This window comes from Protopterus annectens, chromosome 10.part0 (genome assembly GCF_019279795.1).
Source record: "Protopterus annectens isolate FY-2018-M chromosome 10.part0, PAN1.0, whole genome shotgun sequence".
In the NCBI taxonomy this organism is placed as follows: Eukaryota; Metazoa; Chordata; order Ceratodontiformes; family Protopteridae; genus Protopterus; species Protopterus annectens.
Genome location: NC_056744.1, coordinates 1,134,516,819 through 1,134,539,955, shown reverse-complemented (window position 1 = coordinate 1,134,539,955; position 23,137 = coordinate 1,134,516,819). Strand labels below are relative to the sequence as shown.

Sequence of the window (23,137 nt, the reverse complement as noted above, 5' to 3'; positions counted from 1 at the left end):
TAGAGTCAGCTGCATGGGCCTCTGTAAATACTTTTATAAAGCATTACATTTTGGATTCTTTCTCTTGCGCAGGTCCAGAATAGGCTTTGCTAAGCCCATTCTGCAGGGGCTTCTGGATCCCAATCCTTTCTCCTTGCAGGTTGGATAAGCTCTGGTAATCTACCCATATAGCTACGACTACTGCAAGAGTGATACTTATGGATATGGTATAGTTGTGCAGGTTGCACTTAACATAACAGAATTTCAAAATAATCACTATTGCAGCAGCTACACCCACCCTCCACCCCACTTCTTGTCTCTTTGTAGTTAAGTATTTACATAAAGTTGTGCTAACTTTTTTTTTCAGGACAGTAGGCTCTTTCCCTTTTGCGGGATAGTGTTTTTGGCAGTCAAGCTGCTGTTTTCTCCCTGTGGAGCACTTGTTATAGAAGCTTCGATGCATGTGTGGAGGGGACCCACAGACGTTGGAAGTCTGTGACTGGCTCTTATATCATGAGCAGGATGAAATGCATATACCTAAAGGCCACTGCAGCAGTGGTTTCTCCAAATATACTTTTATGGTAACAGCTTATATAACTACTTTTTTGGCATCTGAAAGAGAAGGAGGTGTGGATTGTAAACTTCTAGTGGGTTAAAATTGTAGAATGAACCAAAATAGCTGTTTTACTGCAGGGGAAGTACATGGTGTCCCCTCCAGTTTTAACATTCCACAAATAGGAAAGTTTATTAATCTATATTTGTACACAGTAATGCTAGTAAATATGCATAAAGTGTAGCATTTATCCTAGAACTGCTATGCATGATATTCTTTTAGGTTTAATTTAATTTTTCTTATTGATAAAATAATTTTAGCTATAGAGTACATTTGATAATGACAGTTAACGTAGAGGTGCATTCAGTAATTGTCAGACCATACCCCCTGGTTTTAAAATTTCATGTACAGTCAAGATTCTCTGGAAAGGCACTGGAGACTTTTTTTTCCAACAGAAATTAGAACTGTTTTTAATGACTGGAAAGGACTGGCTTCAAAAGGTAGGAAAACTTTATTTGAGTGAAGAAACTCTTTCAGATTGACTGTAGTTTATATGCTGAGAGGGTACATTAATTCTAATACACTGTAATTGGTCCGAAATTAAAGCATAGTCAGTGAATTGTAGTGGAGCTGTGTGGAAAGGTGAAAGAATGACTGCTTAACAATAAATCTAAAAAAATAAAATCGCTAATTTATCAGATTACAAGCTGTCAGTTTTATCTTTTATTTGTAGGCAAACTCTGAAATTTTGAGATTAGTCATGCCAAGCAAAAGTATTTAAAGCTTAGAGAACATGCTTTTGAGGGTGACATCAATAAAATTAGTGTCAACAGAATAGGGATTTGTTCCATAAACCTAAGGACATATTGCCGAAACATTTGCTAATCGTTATGGTAGCTTGTACCCCAACAGATCTGAAGTAGGAGATTCATTTGTCTGCAACCTGTGGGTTATGGATCCGATATCGGATTCGAACCGGCATGGTTTTCCAGCTATGGATCCGAGCTCTCAGCTCCTCTCCTCACCCATAATGCCCTGCTCTCCCTACATGACCTCAGATCTAGTTTGCCGCGCTGGTGACCAGACTGGATTTTAGAGCTCTTCAGCTAAGTGTATTTTCTTGTATTTACAAGCGTTAAAATTTAAAGTTTTAGTCAGTTTTGTGTGGAAGTGTTAGGTTCCCTATCCTTTAAGTTTAAAATTTAAAGTTTTTTGATAACTTTTATAACTTTTATTTATCCCTCCCCTCGCTGGTGTGTAGTGTGTGTTTGGGCCTGTGTTTTGTGGCTAGTTAGCACTTATTATTTTAAAAAACCTTAGAATGTCTGAAGCCCCTAAGGCTTTCTTTTCGAAGTGCTCCGAATGTGGCCATAAGCTTTCTTCTGCTGATGGCCACACTCGGTGCATTCTATGCCTTGGGGTTGAACACCTCACTTCTGGATGTTCCATTTGTGAAGGGTTCAACCCCAGGGCATTGAAGGAGCGGAGGTCGAAGCTGGTCCTGGCGGGACTTCTGCCCCCGGACACGGCTTCGGCTACCGCTCCTTCAGGGGGTACCATGTCCTCGGTTCCCTCCTCTCCTGCTCCCCCTCCTCCACCTGGGACTCAACCTCCCTCTAGTGGTTTGGAGGAGAGGGAAGCAAGAAAAAAGGACCGGAGAGAGAAGCACCATAAGCGGCGGGCCGAGACCTCTGTTTCGGCCCCGCCTGCCAAGCGGGCTTCTCCTCCGGCCTCCTTGTCTACTGTCTCTCCCCCTCCTCGGCTCCGGTCTCCAGTATGCTTCTCACCGGGACCTGAGGAGGAGGAGACCCGATCTCCGTCGAGGCTATCGAGGAGGCACTCAAGGCCTACCTCGGTAGCCTCGTAGAGATCTACATATAGTTTATCTGACGCTGATTTGGACCGGATGATGAGAAGGTTCATCCAGGCCCAGATGCAGATGGGAGTGCTCCTGCCTTCCCCCCCTCTGGGGGGGAGCTCGACCCCCTTTTTCAAACCTATAGCTCCTTCTCCAACCCGCTACCCGGGTTCGGAGCGATTGGAGCCGAGCAGCCGGGCGGGGTGGGTCGGCGCCGATAGTACTAAGTACTTCGGATCCGACCCTGCCCTCGAGTGCTTCGGATCCGACCTCTCGGAGCCTGGATCCGAGCTTCGGATCCAGGGGGATTAGTGTTCCTTCGGCGCCGTCGGTGTCAGAGCGCACTGCCCCCTCGGATCCGAATGCCTCGGCGCCGGCTCCGATCCACTCTTTGGATCCGAGGGGGAGCCGATTGTCGGATCCTTTGGTCGAGGTTGGCTCCCCCTCGGCTTTTGATGTAGTGGAGAGGGCCCTGTTGAGGGTTTCCGGACCTCTGGCACTTGCTTCGGCTCCGTCCCGCGCTCCATCTGCACTGGGTCAGGCTTCCACCATCTGGCCACTGGGACAGCCCGCTCCATTGCCCCAAGCTGTTCCATTGGAACAGGACACCGCTTGCGAGGGTTCCTCGGACAGTCCCCCTGAGGATGCACCTCGCAAGCATACGTGTAAAAGGAGGCACATAGACTCCCCCGAGTCTCTCACAGAAGACACGGATTTGGAGGAAGGGGAAGGCTCCCCAAGATCACCCCCCGAGGATGTCTCCTTTGGAGACATCATGGAAATGCTTCGCATAAGGGGGGGGTGGTCTGCCCCCAAGTCTTCCTCGGACGAGTCCGTGTTCTTGGAGGCATTTGAAGCGGGCCCGTCTACCTCTTGGGTGTCCCCTCCTGCCGCCCCCCTGGTGGACCTAATTACCACCAGGGCGTGGAAGGAACCGGACACCGTGGAGCCAATCCCCAAAAGGCCAGACCGCATCCTTAGTCCCCCGGCAGACCGTGCCCACTGGAGCAAGGGGCCTCCGGTAGATGCCATGTTGACGGCTGCAGCCACCAAGAGGGAACTTGCCCAGGAGAGTCCCTCAGTCCATCCTCCGAGCAAGGAGTCTCGGATGATGGACCGCTTGGGGAAGCGAATGTTTAGTTCAGCGACCTTTTCAGTGAGGGCGCTAAACTACTTGGCACATGTGATCAGGATGCAGCGCGATCTTATCAAGGAATACGCTGCATCCCCCCCAGAGTCCATGTCGGAGGAGGATAAATTGTTGCACTCCACCCGTATGGCCACTCTCAGGTCCGTGACTAATTCCTCTATGCGGTTACTGTCCCATGCTACGGAGGGAGCCGCTAGAGCTGCAGGGGTAGGCCTAGTTACTAGACGTCAGGCCTGGCTCCGACATTGCGATTTCACGGAGCCCTTCAAGGCGTCATTCGCGAACGCTCCCTTCGATGGTTCTGCCCTTTTTGGCAAAACTGTTCACGATACTTTGACCCAGAGCGAGAAGGATGGGAAGACGCTGTCTGCCGTCGGAATCCGCTTCTCTGTGCCCCATAGGTCCTATTCTAGGAACCAAAAGGGCCAAAAGAAGATGTGGTTCCAGAAGTCGCAGCAGTCCCAACCCGCTCCGGACAACCAGTCCTTCCGTGGCAGAGGAGGACAGGGAGGACGCCGCCCCAGGGGCAGAGGGGCTCCCAGGAACTTCGGGTCCAGAGAACCTTTCTCTGAACGGCCTACGTAGCAGCCCTGAAGGGTTGCCCGGCTGCTCCACTCTGGAGGCAGTCGGGGGACGTTTCTCGGAGCACCTAGCGGCATGGGAGTCCATAACATCAGACCGCTGGGTTCTCCGCATCATATCCAGAGGATACCTCATTCCATTTCATCACATCCCAAAATTGAAGTCCCTCCCCGACGTTCCACCCGGTCAGTGGGAGGCCGCTTTGGCAGAAATTGGCCATCTGCTGAAGAAAAGAGCCATCCAGCCCGTCCCCCCAGACCAGATCGGATCAGGGTTCTACTCCAGGTTCCTTTTAGTGCCAAAAAAGACGGGGGACCTAAGACCAATATTAGACCTGTCACTCTTAAACCTGGCAGTTCCCAAGGAGAAGTTCCGAATGGTTACCTTGCAGTCCATTCTCCCCCTTCTGATAGAAAATCACTGGATGTGCTCTATAGACCTCAAGGATGCGTACTACCACATTCTAATGGACAGACGCTCCAGGAGGTTTCTTCGCTTCCGGCTGGGAGCCAGTCACTACCAATTCAGGGTCCTTCCCTTTGGTCTCACCACAGCCCCCAGGGAGTTCACCAAAGTATTAGCAGTGGTAGCGGCCCACCTGAGGCTTCAGGGGGTACAGGTCTTCCCATACCTGGACGACTGGCTCCTCACCGCCCCAACAAGGCATCTACTGTTATTGGCGCGAGATTCCTTTCTCCATCTAGCTCCCTGCCTGGGCATCACAATAAATGCAGAAAAGTCCAACCTAGCCCCTCATGATTCATAGATTTTATAGGTGCCAGGTTAGACACAAGACAGTTAAGAGCCTTCCTCACTGCGGACAGAGTTCAGAATCTGCAGCTCCAGGTGCGGGCCATCCTCCACTCCAGCTCAGTTCCAGCGGAGTTGGTCCTGAGGGCTCTAGGGTCCATGGCAGCAGCGATAGCTCTTCTTCCTCTCACCAGGTTCAATATGCGGGTCCTTCAATGGACACTCCTAGTTCAGTGGTCTTATCTTGCTCTTCCTATGCATCATCCCATTGCGATCAGCAAGGCTTGCAAGCGGTCCCTCCTGTGGTGGCTCCACTCACAAGATCTCCACAGAGGCCGCCCCTTTTGTGCTTCTCCCCCTCTCGCCGCGGTGACCACGGACGCCTCCCGCCTTGGGTGGGGGGGCATTTTGCAGGCCGGACGGTCCAAGGCACGTGGAACGATTCAGAGACCTTACTGCATATCAATTTTCTAGAGATGAGAGCAGTGCTTTTAGCGTTGCAAGCACTACAGGCCTTTCTTCCCTTAGGAACTATTGCAATTCAGTCGGACAACATGTGTCAACAAACAGGGGGGAACCAGGTCTTACCCTCTTTGTCGAGAAGCCATGAGAGTGTGGGAATGGGCAATCTCCACCAACCGCTTTCTCATCGCAACGCATATTCCGGGTCGGTCCAACATCCTTGCAGACAAACTCAGTCGCACCATTCTCTCCCCTTACGAGTGGTCTCTCAATGCTCAAGTAGCGAAACGCATCTTCGCATGGTGGGGAACTCCTTGTTGCGATCTTTTTGCGTCTCCCTCAAACACCAAGTGCGACAGTTTTTTCGCTCTAATCCCTCCTCCCGGAGATACCCCAAGAGATGCTCTGGTGCATGCTTGGCCCCCCGGTCTTCTTTACGCTTACCCCCCCTTTGCCTCTAATGCTCCAAGTTCTTCAGAAAGCCTCTCGGTTGGGGTGCAGAATGATTCTCATTGCCCCATTCTGGCCTCGACAGATCTGGTTCCCTTTCCTAAGGTCTCACTCAGTGAATCCACCTTGGATTCTAGATCCCATTCCGGATCTGATATCTCACCCGTCCCATCTATCAACCCCGAATCTGGACAATCTGAAGCTAACTGCTTGGCTGCTCCAGTTCCACTCCTAATCAGGACTCCCGGTATTTTGTCCCCAGTTAAGGCCATCCTGGTAGCGGCTCATAAACCATCTACCAGGAAAGTTTACCGCAGCAAGTGGAAACGGTTCTCCATTTGGGTGGAGCGGCAAGGTCTAGACCCCTTCACAGTTCCCCTTCCTGTGGTGCTTGACTTCCTAACCACTCTTTTTAATGATGGTGCCAGCAGTTCCACGGTCAAGGTGCAACTTGCGGCAATTTCTCACTATCATATTGGTCATGACGCCAGTCCACTGATGTCTGCCAAATTGTGTAAGATCTTCCTAAAAGGTACTTTTCTCCTTAGACCCCCTGTAAAGCAAGTGGTTCCTCCTTGGGACCTTTCTTTGGTTCTTCAGGCCTTGACCGCTCCCCCCTTCGAACCTGCGGCCACGGTAGATCTGAAATTTTTATCTTTCAAGACGGCCTTTTTAGTAGCCATTACCTCGGCCAGGAGAGTTTCAGGACTTCAAGCCTTATCCATCAAGCCTCCTTACTTGGTCTTTCATCTGGACCGTGTATACCTCAGGACCAACCCGTCCTTTCTTCCTAAGGTAGCTTCTGAAGCAAATATTAATCAATCCATTAATCTCCCTGTTTTCTTTCCTAAATATCAAAACAAAGGTGAATACAAGCTACATTCCTTAGATGTTCACAGGCAACTTCGATTTTATCTGAACAGGACAGCTGGTCATAGGCAATCCGACCAGTTGTTTATTTCCTTTGCTAAATTCAATTTGGGTAGACCAATTTCCAAAGTCTCCTTATCACGCTGGATTTCGCAGTGCATCTTATTGGCTTATCAAGCTTCTGGGAGGCCCTTGCACGGAGGAGTACATGCCCATTCAACCCGGTCAGTCTCTACTTCAGCGGCCTTTAAAGCTAGGATTCCTCTGGATGATATTTGTTCAGCAGCCACTTGGGCTTCATCTCATACCTTTATTTCCCACTACAAGTTGGATATTACATCTAGAGGTAGAGCATCCTTTGGCTCCGCGGTGCTCCGGAATATCCTTCCATGACGGCCGCCCAAGATTCAGGTAGCTGGGGACTCTGTCCCACAGGTTGCAGACAAATGAATCTCCTACTTCAGATTTAGAAGTTATGTACTCACCATAACGTTCCATCTGAGTAGGTGTATTCATTTGTCTGCAACCATCCCGCCCTCCTATCCCCCAGGCCTTGTCAGTTTCCTGCATATTATGTATTACCCTTTCTAGGGTATTTTTATTGATGGCAAACTCGATCTGAGGTCATGTAGGGAGAGCAGGGCATTATGTGTGAGGGGAGGAGCTGAGAGCTCGGATCCATAGCTGGAAAACCATGCCGGTTCGGATCCGATATCGGATCCATAACCCACAGGTTGCAGACAAATGAATACACCTACTCAGATGGAACGTTATGGTGAGTACATAACTTCTAATTAGCTACAAGAGTTGAAATTGGATTGTTATTTGAGGACATCCGATTTACCCAGATTAGACCAGGAGTAGTTACCTGCATTGCTTGTGGAGATTTCAATAAAGGAGATTGATTAGGTATTCTGAGAGAAAAAAAAAGCAAATCCCCTGGACCACATAGAATTCCATTGTAAATGTATTTGCAACTGAAAAAAGAGTTCATTAAAAATTTGTTTTTAAGTAGTCATTTGTTTGTCATAAGATGGGCAATGATTTCCATCTTGTTGAAAGAGGAGAAGGATCCCAGTTTCAGGTCAGGTTATATTAATGAATCTTCCTTCTAAGTCATGTCACGATTATAAACTGTTCACTTTTATTGTGGTGAAGATGGTGGCCACATTTTTGCTTTATTCAGTGCAGCTGGACTAAATTATGTTTGTCTTAGGGCATGCTTCATTTGATAACTTAATAAAGACCTCTTTATTAATTGTGAATACATCAGAAAAGGGATATGCCCTACAAGCTGCAAACCTTTGATGCTGAAAAGCACTTATTACACTAATTGTCTTTACTTCTTTAAGACACTGTTGCATGTGGGATTTCCTTTTAAGTCTGCAGAATTGATTCTGTTAGTTTGTAAGGTTGCAACAGCAAAAATTAAAATCAGTACCATGCTTTTTAGGAAGTGTGGGCAAAGATGCCCCCTTCTTCGCCTCTTTTTGCGGTATATTTAGAAACTGTGGTAGCTAGATTGAATATGGCTTCCATACGGGAGTATAATATCTTGAAGATGTAAAATGATGTATTATTCCATAGAATGGGAATCCTTTGAGACACATAGCAGTCTTTCCACTATGTTCTATTTATGTCCCAGGCAAAGTTCAGGTCCTTGAATCTAGTGTTTCTGGTGCTGTTTGTTTTGTGGATGTGCAAAAGACCCATTAGATCTAGATCTGTGGATGTCTTGCATGCCGGCTCGCCTCTTAGTAACCTGCAGGAGACTGAGTACAGAGATAGGGCCTTAAGCCAGTCTGTGTAGGGGTATTCATACCCTGGATTCTCTTGCTGAGGAATTTTTGAGAGCATTCCAACTGTTGTAAGTGCCTGGTTAGACACATTCCAAAGGGGGCATTGTACTCATTGATGGGTCGGATAAGGTCTGAATAGTGTGATACTGTAATTTCCTTGGACCTGGATACTACAGCCTTGCTTATGAGTTGGGCGACATAGAATGATTTTTGTATTATTTTGGTATATGTTGGTTGAAGACCAGATTACACATGTGTTCCCAGATTAACTACTGGTTCAGGTCTTAAGGGTGTTTTATCAATGGAGTAATTAGGTTTGGTGGATGATTTCTCAAAGGACACTATAATGTGTTGAGTTTAATCCATGTCTTTGGCATCAGTCATTTAGACCTCTTGTAGGATGTCTGTTTTGTGGGGCTCCCAATTTACAATCATCTGTGAACTTCATGAGCAACAGGCCTTTGATATTAGTCTTGACTTCTGAAAAGTAGATGCCAAACAGCAGCGGGTCCAGCACAGAGCCCCGTCAAATTACTTCAGTTAAACACTAGGCAAACAATCTTTAAACTATTACAAGCCTATCCCATAACCAGTGGTAAGAATCAAACCCTGTACCTTGTATCTGTGAGGTAAAGACCTTTGCCATTATGCCAGTCTTTTCATTAAGCAGTTTGTAAATGTGTACTTGCCAAGTAACTGAAATGATGCTTAGAGCTTTAAGGCATGGAAAGGAATACAAACCATATCCTATTTAGTTGCTCTCAGACTTGTAGGACTGAGTTAAATGAGCAATAAAAGTAACTGGAATAAATAGCTGGGTCGATGATTTGCTACCAGTAAGTAGATCTGATATTTGCCAGTGGTAAATATGTATAGGCACTGGAGTTTGCTGATTAGTAGAAATTTAAAGTTTCTCAGAAATGTTCTGGGGTTATTGTACTGGGAAAAGTTCCTCTTTAAGACCCTGTCTAAAGGAGTGAGATTCTGCAGCCATTAGAGAGCAGACTCTTTTAAGATCTAACTCTGAGACCACATCATTTTGCCCGTTTGCCACCTAGCAATGAATGATGTCCTTCTGTATCACTGTTGCAGTATTCAAAACAGAAGGGATCTCCTGCCCAGGGCAGCCCAACGTGCAGCCAGTATATAAAAGCCTAATGATTTTGTATGTGCCGAATGGCACATTTATGCTCCCCACACAGAATGTAGGGCATAAAAGGGACATACAGGCACAACTTCCTAGAACAACTATGCTGGCAGTTTGAATGCTATATTTGCTAGTTGGTCTGAATGCCTTGTTGCTGTACTGAATACTTTGCACCAGATAAATGCTCCATTGGGGTTGTTTTTTCTGCTTTCTTGGATCTTGTATTTTATTTTGCTACTTGGAGTTCATGTCATCCAAGAAAGGAAAATGTCAGTGTGGGAGGCAGATTCTCCACAAGGTTCATCATGAACAATGTCTGTTTTATTTGGGTGATTTTCCCAACCATACCTGTTGTAGTTATCTGTAAGATATTTGTGCCTAAGACAGTCAAAAGCCGTTTGTCTTCCCTGACCATTTATCTTGAAAACCAACCACTTAAACAGATAGCCCAGGGTACCATGGCTGAATCCTTTAACTCTGAGATACTCCGGCTAGGTTAGAAGAAGGCTGAGAAATCTTGGCTGGATTCTTTAACTGTCCAGCCTCCACCAGACATCCATCTAGAAGCCGGTAATAGCTCTGTAGGTTGTTTGACCTGTACATTGGATTCTTCTGCTGCAACACCATTGGAGGCCGTCATGGACCCGTCTTTCTGCATGTCTTTTGATGCTTTGCAGGCATCTGCTCCCAGATGTTGAGGAGGAACCACAATTAATTATCTCAGAGGGTCCTAGAGGGATTCCACAGATATTGGTTGGGGAGGAAGTTCCAGGTTTTCTTATCGAATCTCATCAAAGATCAGAACCTCCGGTATTTGTTAGGGCTGATGTCCCTTCCAAGAAAAGGCAAAAACTGAAGCATGTTTTTGTCCTTCCTTAAGATCCTCAAGGGGAATGGAAAGATTTTACTCGGGGCTTGTTTTCTGCCTTGATGACCCTGAAGCCTCTGAAATGGATTTCGGCACCTGTTCCTCCTTGGACCTCTACCTCTTCTAAACAGCTTAGGGAAACAGATTTCTTGGATGAAGATTCAGTGTCTTATAAGGGGTCTTTGTCCTGTTCTTCACAGATGCCTTTGACTTATGGCTCTGATGACGAGGAGTCTGTTAAACCTGGCTCTCCTTTTGAGGAATTGCCCTTTGGTTATGCAATTGCTAGGTTAATGGAATACTTTAAGTGGGATTCTTCTCAAGTGTCTGATATTCAGAGAAGATATTCCGAGTTACTTCAGGTGGATTCTCTTAAACCATCGACAGTTCCTCCTGTGTTCTTGCCTTGTTAAATACTTGTATTGCTTCTTCCAGGTCTCCTCATTCTCAGCCTCCTGCTGCTAAGAAACCTGATAGGATCTATAAGGTTCATAAGGATTGTCAGTTTTTATTTAAATGTCCTTCTGCTGTGCCTGCTGTGGTGTATGTCTCTTCTGGCAAACCTTCTAAGCTTTTACCCTCTTCCAAACATTTGCCCTCTCATAAGGATAGTAGGGCAGTGGAGAGGATTGGTAAGAAAGTTTACACTGCTTCTGCTTTGGCCTTTAGGGCTGTTAATTACCAAACCCACATGACTGGGTATGCTCAGGCCTTGATTGCTCAGGCTTGTCAGGTTATTTCTGACCTTCTTGATTCTGAAGACAAATCTTCTGCCTTCTCTTTTTGAGGTTCTGCTTCTCAAGTGTAGTTATGATGCTGCTGTTGCCTCTTCTAGGTCAGCGCCTTTTGGGTCTTTCATGAGGCGTTATTCTTGGCTTTGTCTTTAGTCTCTGCCTTATGACATTAAGACTAAGTTGTTGGCTGCTTCTTTGGATAATAAACATCTTTTGGGGGTGGCTGCTGCTGACATGTTTAAGTCTCTTCAAGAGAAAGGCAAAGCCTTGCAGGGCCCTAAACATATTCTGTTTCTCCTGTCCCTATGTTCCCCAGAAATTATCCTTCTAGATCTGTTTTTATGTTTTTGTTTGCAGGCCTATAAGGACAGGAAGAGTGGGAGGAGAGCTAAGGCTTCTCAGATTTCCAAAAGCCTCCTTCTCTTTGACATTTCACCCCCCCCCCCTTCAGACCAGGTTCCTTTGTCCCTTCAGGTTTCCCTTTGTTTTCCAATTTGGTGTCTCATCACTTCAGACTCTTGGGTTCTTATTTTATCTGTCAGGGTTACTTCATGGTATGGAAGTCTATCTCTCTCTCCTTTTTTCAAGGATTCCTCAACCTCCTGTAGAGCAACTTCCTCATTTTCCAGAGGTTCTAGGGTACCTGGTGAACCAAGGAACCATTCAACCTGTCCCCGCTTCTCAAGTGGGAAAGGATTTTTATTCCAGGATGCTCCTGGTCCCGTTGAGGGAGGGAACTTGGAGAGCTATTCTGGATCTGTCCTCTCTCAACTCCTTTCTCAAGGTCCTTTCTTTTCGTATGCTTACGCTTCAAACCCTGTTTCCTCTTTTGTTACCCCAGGCTTTTCTGGTGTGCAGGGAGTTTCTTCAGGCCCTGAGATTCATGGCCTCATTTATTCCAATGCTTCCTCTTGCCACACTGCATATGTGGAAGCTTTAGTGGTTTCTCAGGTCAGTTTGGCTGCAGCATTGTCACCCTCTGGATTTTAGTGCACCTCTCCTTCCCAGGCTAAAGAAGGAATTTGAGTGGCGGATTCAACAGTTTGCTCTCAAACCAAGCCGACCCTTTCAGCCTCCAGTCCCTTCTCAAGAACTGTTCACTGATGCCTCAGACATGGGGTGGAGGAGGCTTCTTGTGGTCACCTGAAAGGTCAGGGTCTCTGGCCTCCCCATCAGCATCAGACCATGTGAGCATCAAAGAAATGGCAGCTCAGATTCTGGCCCATTCAGGCTTTTCACCCTGTATTCTCTCCAGGCTCCTTGAAGGCATACACAGACAACATACCACATCACTGTAGTGTTGACAAGCAAGGAGGCACAAAATCTGACTTCCTCTTCAGGATGGCTCTTCAGGCTTGGGAGGTGACTCTTAGCTGTCAGTTAACTCTTCAGGCAATACACATTCCTTCAGAGCACAATCTAGTAGCAGACTCTCCAAGCAAGTCCAAAATACAGGCTCGCGAATGGATGCTTCACAGAGTTGTATTTCTGGACATTGTTGATTTGTGAGGTATTCCTCGGGTAGATCTTTCTGCCCCCCTTCTGAAAAGGCAGCTTCCTGTCATCTGCTCCAGAGTACCATGGCATCTGGTGTGGAAGATGGAAGCCTTTTCTTGGGGATGTTTCTTTATGCTTTCTTCTCTCTTTCTGTAGTTCAAAGAGTCTGCAGATGATTCAACTGGGCTCCCCGAAAATCTTGCTAGTGACTCCCTTTTGGCCAAGACAACACTGGTTCCCCCTTTTAATGCTTGTGGCCAGGGCAATCACCACAGGTTACCTCACCGGTTGGAATATCCTCACACAGGAGGAGTCTCTTATCCATCGTCACTTGCCCACTCTTCAACTGACATTGTGGGTGGTAGGGTTTTGATCCCTTTTAGGCACCTCTTTTCTGAGGAAGTGCTCAGAGTTTTACAGGAGGCAGGGAAACCCTCTACTAGGAAATCCTGTATGTCCAAATGGAAAATATTTTCTGTCTGGCGCCATGCTGTTGGGACGCTTTTTCACTTGGGGTCCCTCTGCTCCCCTCTTGTTTGTGTGAATTGCTTCAGTCTAGCCTGGCCTATTCTTCTGTGAAGGCCTATTTGTCAGCCATTTTTGATTGTCTGCCCTTGAATCCACCTTTGACTTCTCATTTTGAGGTCAGTCAGTTTCTTAAAGACATCCTGCATATTAGGCCTCCAAGGACATCTATTCCTCCTCCTCCTTGGGATCTTAATTTTGTTTTGGAAAAATTGACTCTGGCACCTTTTGAGCCTGCAGACTCTGCTTCTTGTCAACTTTGTACCTGGAAGGCTGTTTTTTTGCTGGCTCTTACTTCTGCTTGGAGGGTTTCTGAGCTGCAGACCCTTATAGCCATTCCTCCTTTTTTGTTTTTTCACAGGGATAGGGTGTCCCTTCATACTAACACTTCTTTTATGCCCAAACACAAGTGAATACATTGTTCTTGAATCAGTTGGCATAACCTTTTCCCTTCTCCTTTGTCTGCTAGTGAGAGGATCCTGCATACCTTGGATTTGTACAGACAGCTCGGGAACTGTTTGGATAAAACTAAAGTCATTTGTAAGTCTGTTCAGCTTTTTGTTTCCTTTCATCCCAGGACATTGAGTATGGCTGTTTCTAAGCAAATCATTTCCTTCTGGATGACTAAGGTCATTTCCTTTTGTTATTCTTTTCATTGTAAATCTCTATCTACTTATGTTAAACCTCATTTCACTAGGCCTTTTGCCTCTTCTGGTGCCTTATTCAAGGGATTGGACACAAATTCCATCTTTGAAGCTGCTACATGGTATTGAACACATACCTTTACTAAGCATTATAAGTTAGATATGATCTAGGGCCAGTGCATGCTTTACTGAAACCATTTTATGTGGGTTTGTTGAGGGCTTTTTCTGCCTTCCACCTCCCATTTTGTTTACTGAGCTTTTTTACTCTCCCTTCTGTTTTGGATACTGCAGCAGTGATATAGAAGGACATAGTACAGCTCTCTAAAACTTATCATAACAGTAGATGTCGTCCTGTTCACTGTTGCATTATTTGCTCCCTCCATCCAACTTCCTTTTGTTTGTTCTGTTTTTTTTTTTTTTAGATTACCTTCTTTTGAGAGTTCCCCTTTTTCTTCTGCATTATTTCCTTCAGGATGTACATGGACTACTTTATCCTACTGCTCTATTCTGGGGCAATTCAGTTCTGGGTAGTTGCATCCGTACGTCCCTACGTCCCTTTTATGCCCTACATTCTGTGCGGGAACATAAATGTATACAGCACATACAAGATCATTAGGCTTTTATATACTGGCCGAGTCTCGGGCTGTTGTAGGCAGGAGATCCCTTCTGTTTCAGATACTGCAGCAGTGCAGAGAAGGACATCTACTGTTATGGTAAGATTTTACACAACTGTACTTTGTGTGGACTTGTTCTATACCACTTTGGGGCTTACATCCTTCAGTTGTTTGACTGTATTAGAAAGTCTTTTAGCTTTTTGTGATTCTAGACTCGGGAATAGTTAATTGAAACTCTTGTGCACAACTTCTGCAGTGGGCTGCCATATAGCTTACTGTAATTTTGACTGCTCTGATGCTATGCCTAGGGCAGTAGGCTCAGGAATGTGCCTGCACATGGTGGAATATCTGAACTGAGAGCTCAGGCATAAATGGAAGCATGCTGTTACAACATTAGTGGAATTTTTGAAATTGCTTTGAATCCCCCCTTTCTTTTTCTAGTTCTGGCTAGCTGCCAATAAGAAGAAGCCTTTTTGCTTACTGCAGAGGACAACAAAGTCTTGATCTTGCCCCCTTCACCCACTGATACTAGCTAAGTCACACTAGAGACTTGCTGTACCTGCCCAGTGTTCACAGGGCTTTAATTTAAGCTGTCTGTGGGGTGGCAGTTATCAGAGTTCTGGCTGTGAGGACTGTCATAAAAATGTCTTTGGGTGTTTCATGTGGTTGTGGATGACCATCTGTTAGAGCTCTTCTGCTGTTCCCCAAAAATGACTTAATTCAGAGACTAAACTGTCTTTACAGAGCTTATGGGACAGGTCCAAGCTATATTCCTCAAAGGTTCAATAGAGGCTGATAATCCTTCACATCAAAACCAAGAGTTACTCCTGTCTCTTCTTGGTTCTGTGAACACAAGGTCCATTATATCCTGATATCCTGACCTAAATAACTTCAAGAGGCATGTCAGCTACGTCATGTCTCAGCTGGTGACTGTATTGGGTTTCATGCCTCCAATGCTGCAGGGTGTTGCTGGATACCTTTAGACATAATAGTGTTTGGAATCCACTGCAACCGCAAGTTCCCTCTTTTCTCTGCCCATAGTACAGTTTTCAGTAGAGAGTGCTTGTCTTTGGTGCTTGTCTTCCACACAGATGTTTAGCAGTGTGCTGCCAGTGGTGTTGAAGGTCTTGTAGGAGAATGACCTCTGACTTAACTGGATGACTGTCTTTTGATGGACCTTTCAAGAGACGCCCTTGGTGTTGTCCATAGAAAGGATATGTTGACTGCTTTTCCTGAGACTGATTATAAACTGGAAGGATTTCTCTCTAATTCCATATCATGATATTGTTTTCCTTAACTTAGAACTGGACCAGTTCCATTTTTGATTATTGTCTTTATTAATGCTGAACTGGACAGTCTCCCTGAATGTCATTCCTTCTAACAGTAAATCTGGAAGGTCATGGTTTAGAAGCTTTGGTGAAAATGCACTGGATGGCCAAGTTCAGAATGTCCTGCACCTTCACATCTTTGATAACTGCTATAATCGTCATGATCCCTTTCACATTCATGAGAATGCAGATGTGAGGTGTCATTGGCTGCAGAATAACCATAGCCTCATGGATCATCTCTTGGTTTCAGACCTCTGTTGTTGAACCTTAGAGTGGTATAGTAGACTGTCTCAATCAATCTGAAGGCAGATTTCCCTTTCCTGCAGCTAAACCTGTTACTGAACCTGATAGATGCTTTTATAACATGCTGGGAAGCTCATTTGAACCTTTCCACAGTTTGAGAAACAAATTATTTTCTATGTAAATACATTTGCTAGATGGATTAGTTTGTGTTCTCATGGTATTGAAGGCTGCAGAGAGAAAACTACTTCCAAAGCCTCTTTTAATCTGAACCAGAATCTAATTCTTCTTGTGATAACTAAACAAATAAGGAACAAGCAGTCCTACCTTCTGTGCAGAGAGATGATGCTGATTTGGCAAAGGGCCACTTGAGAGGCATCATTCCTTCAGCAGTTTACATTCCAAACAAAATGAATATGCTGCCAGGCTTTCTAAGCCATTTGCCCAGTCCTTTTCTGTAGCTGAGGATATGGAAGTTCTTAGAAGATTATCTTCTTTACTATGTATGAGAATATTGTTTTCAATATCTTCTGCTCACTGCAGTAGGATATAGCTGAGACTAGCGGTGGATGCATTCTTCATTCCTAGGCAAGTAAGGTTCAATTATGCCTTCCAACAGTTTTCCCCTGATTTCACACAGTCTTAAAATCCAGGGAAGAAAGATCAAACCTATTCTGTTCAGCACTTAGTCACCATGAAGTATGTGTTTTCATGTTATTAGTCCTTGGATATAGAAATATCTTGCAGTATACGCTGAGGGAGTTTGCCATGGTAGAGGTTAACTCCATCTTAGGGCTCAGCTGTTGCTGTGGGCCCTGGTCTCTTGTAGGTGACTGAAGCTGCCAAGAAGCTTTTTACCTGATAGACATACTGCTAAATAGAAGATAGTCTTCGTTTTGGTAGAGAGGTATCCCGTGTCTCATAGACTTGCCAAGAATACAAGTGCTCCTGGGTGACCTGTTTCTGGCACAGTTATGGTTTGCATCTTAGTATTTCCATGGTCAAAATGCATATGTTATCTCTTTCTCTACCTCATAAAATTGTGGAGGGGAGGACTTTGATCAGTCATCAGCTGGTCAGGCAGCCCCTTATTGGAGTCTGTATTTTCTCTGTCTGGTGAAGAAGCTGTCTCCATGAACTTCACAATTCACTTGGTCACCCACCCTCCAGTGAGTCTGCTAGTTCAACAGTTTTGAAGTTTTATCTTTTAGAAAAGACTTTTCCTAGTGACCATCACTTTTGCTTGCAGAATCTTGGCTCCTCAGGTCCTTATTTTTTGGGAGCCATAGTTGGTCTTTCACAGGATTGAGTATCCTTATCAATCAAATCACATTTCCTTCTGAAGGATGTGTTACAGTTATCCTGTAAGTAGTCTATTTTTGTCATGGCAGAGATTATTGAAATAAGAGCTGTTCACAGTGGGGACTTTGCCTGCTAGCTCAGGTTTCACATGAAGCAAGTGAATGAATTTGGAAAACAGAACCGGTTGGCTCCTTTTCCTTAAAAAAGAAATGGTTAGCAGTTGACAAACAAGTTTTTTGCTAAATGTGCAATCTAATGTCTCTTTCATTCCTCCTCACTGGTGGGTTTCGGATCTGACCCTTGGGTCTGACACAGACGTATTTTTTTCAGACAAGATCCAAGTTTCGAGCTCCTCCCACTTCCCATAATGCACCGTCCCCTAACTCTCTCAGATCTCATTTGCCACCAGCAGAGTCAGACGTGGTTGCTGAGTCTTGAGCAAGAAAGTTTGGTGTTTCCTCAGAAAAGTGCTTCTTTTCTTATTCTCTATTATATTTCCTCCCCTTCTGTTATTGTGTTGGGGTATACCTACCTCTTTTTTAGACTGGCAGTTTGTTCCTTTCCTTTTGCCACATTTTTCTGGTAATAGCCATTGGGCTTTTGTTTTTTCCCCTTTATGCTGTTGTTGCTGTTTAAACAAAAAGGTAGTAGTTTAGTAATATAGATAGTTATACAGGCAGTTGTTTGTATAGAGCTGTTGGTCTTTTGGCTTTCTTCTGGATTGACAGTTTGTTTTTTTGCCGTGCTTTTCCTGTGCCAGTATATCTTTATATTGTGGTGTTTGTGTTGTAGTGCATGTCAGAGAAACCCTCCATCTTTAAAAGGTGTACAGAATGGGGCCATAAGTTCCCACATTCTGATGTACATTCCTTGTGTGTGCATTGTCTTGGTCTGGAGCATCTGTGGTTGACCTGCTTTACCTGTGAGAGCTTCCATCCTAGGGCTATAGCAGACAGCAGAAATAAGTTGATTTTATAGGGCTTCTTGCCTGTTTCTAGTTCCTCTGCAGCAGCTCAAACCCCTTCAAAGAGTGTGGCAGGGTGTTCTGACTCCAAGATGCACCCTCATAAGTCCTCAAGGGCGTCTTCAGAGCCATTCTCCAAAGTTCTGATGCTTTCTGATCTGATGAGTTTGGATCCTAGGCCCACGTCTGCTCTAGCAGATCCAAAGCACTCTGCAGATCCATCCGGTTCTCATCTAATTTCAAGTTCTGAAGCTGCTCCTGCCATCTTGGATCCTAGGACTATGGATCCTATAGCTAGGGTCCCACGCCAGTGCTGGGAATTGAGTCCGCCCCTTCCCTTGAGCTGCAGCAGACTCCTGCTAGGCAGTCCAGGTTCCTGTCAGTGGCTTCTTCCATGTTTTCTAGAAGCCTTTCGGAGGCCGACATGGGCAGGAGGATCAGGAAGATTTTCAAGACTCAGATCCAGTTAGGGGTTTTCTCCGCACCATCCCCTCTGGATTCTGCGAGTGTTTCCCTCCAAGCTCAGTCTCTTTCTGCAATCTGCCCCTTGGTATTGGAGTCTCAGGATCATAGCCAACCGAGAGATCTGGGATGGAGTATGAGGAGCTTCCTTTCCTCCACTCCAACTGTTGCCCTGACCTGCTCAGCTCCATTGTCTTCTGATCACAGTAAGTCACAGATCCAGGATGCCCTGTTGGATCTGGGGGGGAGGGGTTCAGCTCCAACTATGTCAGAGCTGTCTCTTCCCCTCAGCACTTTGGCACTGGACAGTTTGGATCCGATTCTAACTGGAACCCAGGGCTCAGGAATCCTGGCCCTCTCTTATTCAGTAGAGTGATTCACCTGGCCCCTCATTGTTCCAAGTTGTAGAATGGGCCTTCTCTTGCCATAGGAATCTGGTCTGAGCTACGACCCCTCCCATTGACTTCCCTTGGATCAGAGACTTGAGCCTGTCATATCTGTCCAGAGTCAGCCTGTCCAGACTAGCCTTCAAACACTTCCCCCAGTGGGAGCCCCCTCCTCTTCCAAGACCTCCTCTGAACATCCCACAGAGAAGATCCCTCCTAAGAGGAAGTACAAAAGGAGGCACGTTGACTCCCCCTTGGATTCTGTCACAGATGACATGGACTTCGATGAAGGGGAAGGATCCCCCAGATCACCACCACCACCAGAGGATGTCTCCTTGGAGACATTTTAGAAATCCTGAGGCAAAGAGGTGGTTGATCAGCCCAACCTCCTTTCTCAGATGAGTCCATGTTTTTGGAGGCTTTTGTGATTGACCTTGTGGATTTGGTGTCCAGCTGTGCCTAGACAGAACCGGACTCTAGCGAACCGATTCTCAAGCGCCCAGACAAATTTTTACCTCCTCTGAAGGACAGACCATATTGGACCAAGGGTATTCCAGTGGATGCTGTGGTTGTGGCAGCAGCTACCAAAAAGGAGCTGGCTAAAAAGAGCTCCACTGTCCATCTGCCAAATAGGTAGTCCAGAGCAATGGACAGGTTTGATAAGCACAGTTATGCCTCAGCCACTGTTTCGCTGAGAGCGTTGAACTGCCTGGCACTCGTTTGTAGATGGAACTGGTGAAGGAACTGTCAGACTCTCTGGCAGAGATCATGTCAGCGGAAAACTTCAAGAAGGTCTTCCCCTGACTGACAACTCTTTCGTCTTCATCCAATTTTTCCATGAGGCTTATCTTCCATTCCACATAAGGTGCCTCACAGACAGCTGGAACAAGTATTGCTATTCTGAGACATGCCTGGAAGAGGCTGTGTGATTTCGTGGAACTTTTTATGGTGTCCTTTGTCAATGCCCCGTTTGGATCCTCAGTTTTCGGTCCATCGGTAAAAGAGACCCTAACCCGCAGTGAGCAAGTAGGGAAGACCTTATCTGCCATTGGGGTCAAGTTCTCAACTTCTCAGCATATCTTCTCTAGAAATCAGTGCAGTGGAAAGAAAACATGGTTCTGAAAATCTCAGGGGTTTTCTCAGGATCAACGTGGGGATCCTTCCCTGGGAGACTCCTCCCCAAGGGCAGAAGGGGTCTGCAGAATCAGGGCTTCAGGGAACCTTTCTCTGATGGACCCTGTCAGTGCTCCTGAAGAGCTGGCCTACTGGTCATCTCTGGAGGCAGTAGGGGGGTCATTTTTTTCTACACCCTAGCACCTGGACCAATATAACTCATAACAAGTGGGTGCTAAAAATTATATACAGAGGTTGTTTTATTCCCTTTTACCTTCCTCCTTCAGGGAGGTCACAGAGACTCCCAGATGTTCCACCCAGTCAGAGGGAGTTCTCAGTAGCAGAAATACTAAATCTACTGCAAAAAAGTGTAATCCAAGAGGTCCCGACTGGACAAAGAGAATTCAAAACTTACTCTTGCTTCTTTTTAGTGACAGAGAAAACGGGGCACCTGTGATCCATTTTGGATCTAAGCAAATTAAATTTGCTCATAAAGAAGGCGAAGTTCCGAATGGTGATGGTTCAATCCATTCTTCCGCTGCTGTGGAAGGATGATTGGTTGTGCTCAGTGGACTTAAAGGATGCATACTGTTGCATTAGAATAGATACTCTCCAGAATCATCTGCGCTTCTGTTAAGGAGCCAGTCATTTTCAATTCAGAACTCTTCCCTTTGGACTCACCACAACCCCCAGGGTGTTTACCAAATCCATGGCAGTAGTTTCAGCTCACCTGAGACTGCAAGGATTACAGGTGTTTCCATATCTGGACACCTCACTCTTCACTGCGCCAACCAAGCATCAACTACTCCAGACCAGGGATTACTTCTTCATCCTTGACAATCATCTGGGAATCTCTATAAATCTGTCAAAGTCGACCCCATCCCTGGTTCATAGTTTAGAATTTGTTAGAGCTGCCTCGGCCACAATGAACTAAGTTATGGCTCTTCCTCCTTATCATGTTCAGAACTTGAGAGATCATGTCCGAGCTGTCTTAAACTGGTCTTCCCCACCGAAAAGTTGGATACTTCAGGTTCTAGGATCTATAGTGGCTGCCATTCCATTAGTCACACTTGCAAGGTGTTTTACATGATTTCTTCAATGGACCCTAGCTGCTCAATGGTCTATACTCAACCCATCTCTATCTGTGCCTATCAAGCTGACTTCGGTGTGCAGAAAGCATCTCCAATGATGGTTACTGTCTGGCAACCTAACAATAAGCAGACCTTTCCTCCTTCCTTCCCCCTCAGCCACAGTTATCATGGATGCTTCTCAGTTGGGGGGGGGGCATTTCAAGGGAAAGATGGTCCAAGGCACGTGGTCGCACATAGAGACCAGATTGTATGTCAGTGTTCTGGAGATGAGAACAGTCCTTCTCACTTTACAAGCCTTTCAGGACGTTCTCTGTCTAGGAATGATTGCAAATCACACAGACAACATGTCAATGGTGTGGTACATCAGAGGAGGAGGAGGAACCTGCTCTTACCTGCTGTGCAGAGAGGCCATGAGGATTTGGGAATGGGAGATGTCTTCAGACAGTTTTCTTCTTGCAACTCACATACCGGGGAAATCCAGTGCTGTGGCAGACAAGCTCTGCTGGTTCGTCAATCAGTAACAGACTTGATCTTCAACCATTGGGGCAACCTTGCTGTGACCTATTTGCATCCCCCAGAACAACAAGTGCAGCAACTATTTTGCTCTGATCCCCCCTCTGGAAGAGTCCCCGAGGGATGCTCTGGTTCACAATTGGCCCCCCGGTCTCCTCTACACTTATCCCCCACTGCCCTTAATTCCATTGTTTTTCCAGAAAGCAAAGCATTTTAAGTCCTCTGTAATCCTCATTGTCCTATATTGGCCTCGTCAGATTTCGTTCCCCTTGGTTTTCACCCCAGTCAGATGTCCCTCATATTGACCTCTTGGTTTCTCCACTTCATTATTGTTTGAAGGTCTGTGCTTGCTTCCCTCGTCCATGACATTATTTTACCCTCCCAAAAAACAGCTACCAAGAAAGTCTATGGGAGTAAATGGAAAAGATTTGTTTTCTGTTTTCTAAAGAGAACAGTGACTCTTTTTCAGCACCGAGTTTAGTTGTCCTTTACTTCCTTGCATGTCTTTTCGGAGAAGGAGTCGGCTTCTCTACCATCAAACTTCAGTTGACCGCCATCTCCGACTTTCATTCCGGGAATGTTTTCAATTCCCCATCAACTTCCAAACTGTGCAAGGCCTCTTAGAAAGGGATTTTCCTCCTCAGGCCTCCAGTCAAAGATCCCTCCCTGCCATAGGATCTCACTGTGGTCTTGCAAGGCTTAACTCAGAAACCTTTTAAACCAGTCTGTGATTGTAACTTAGTATCTGAAGTTGTTGTCTTCATTTGGTCTTCAACCTGTGGGTTACCGGATCCAACATGGATTCGACTTGGCCGCATATCCAGCATCTGATCCAAGCTCCAAGCTCCTCCCCTACCCATAATGCCCCTGTCTCCTTCCTTCCTTCAGATCTCGTTTACTGCACTTCAGGTCGGAATCGCAATCCATGCTGTTAGCTATGGTTTAGGGTAAGTGACACTTTTTCTCTTAAATATTTCCCTTTTTCTATTCTTCTACCTCTCCTTGCACTCTTTGCGTTGGTTCTTCTAAAAAAAAAATCTCTTTCCTTGTTTAGTCATGTGTGTGTGTGTGTGTGTGTGTGTGTGTGTGTGTGTGTGTGTGTGTGTGTGTGTGTGTGTGTGTGTGTGTGTGTCAGTTTTGAGTATGTTTGAGATCCCCAAACCAGGGTTCCGCAAATGCACAGTGTTTCTCCACTTGATGGCCACACTTTTGAGCGTTGAATGCCTTGGGGCTGCCCACCTGGAGATGACCCGCTC

At 45.8% G+C, this 23,137-nt stretch overlaps 1 protein-coding gene across 2 annotated transcripts in view; it reads left to right on the top strand.

Moving 5' to 3' along the window:
• The window catches only part of USP33 (ubiquitin specific peptidase 33), a 1,637,494-nt gene that overhangs the window by 437,808 nt on the left and 1,176,549 nt on the right, over nt 1-23,137 (top strand). The gene's annotated exons all lie outside the window — the stretch shown is intronic.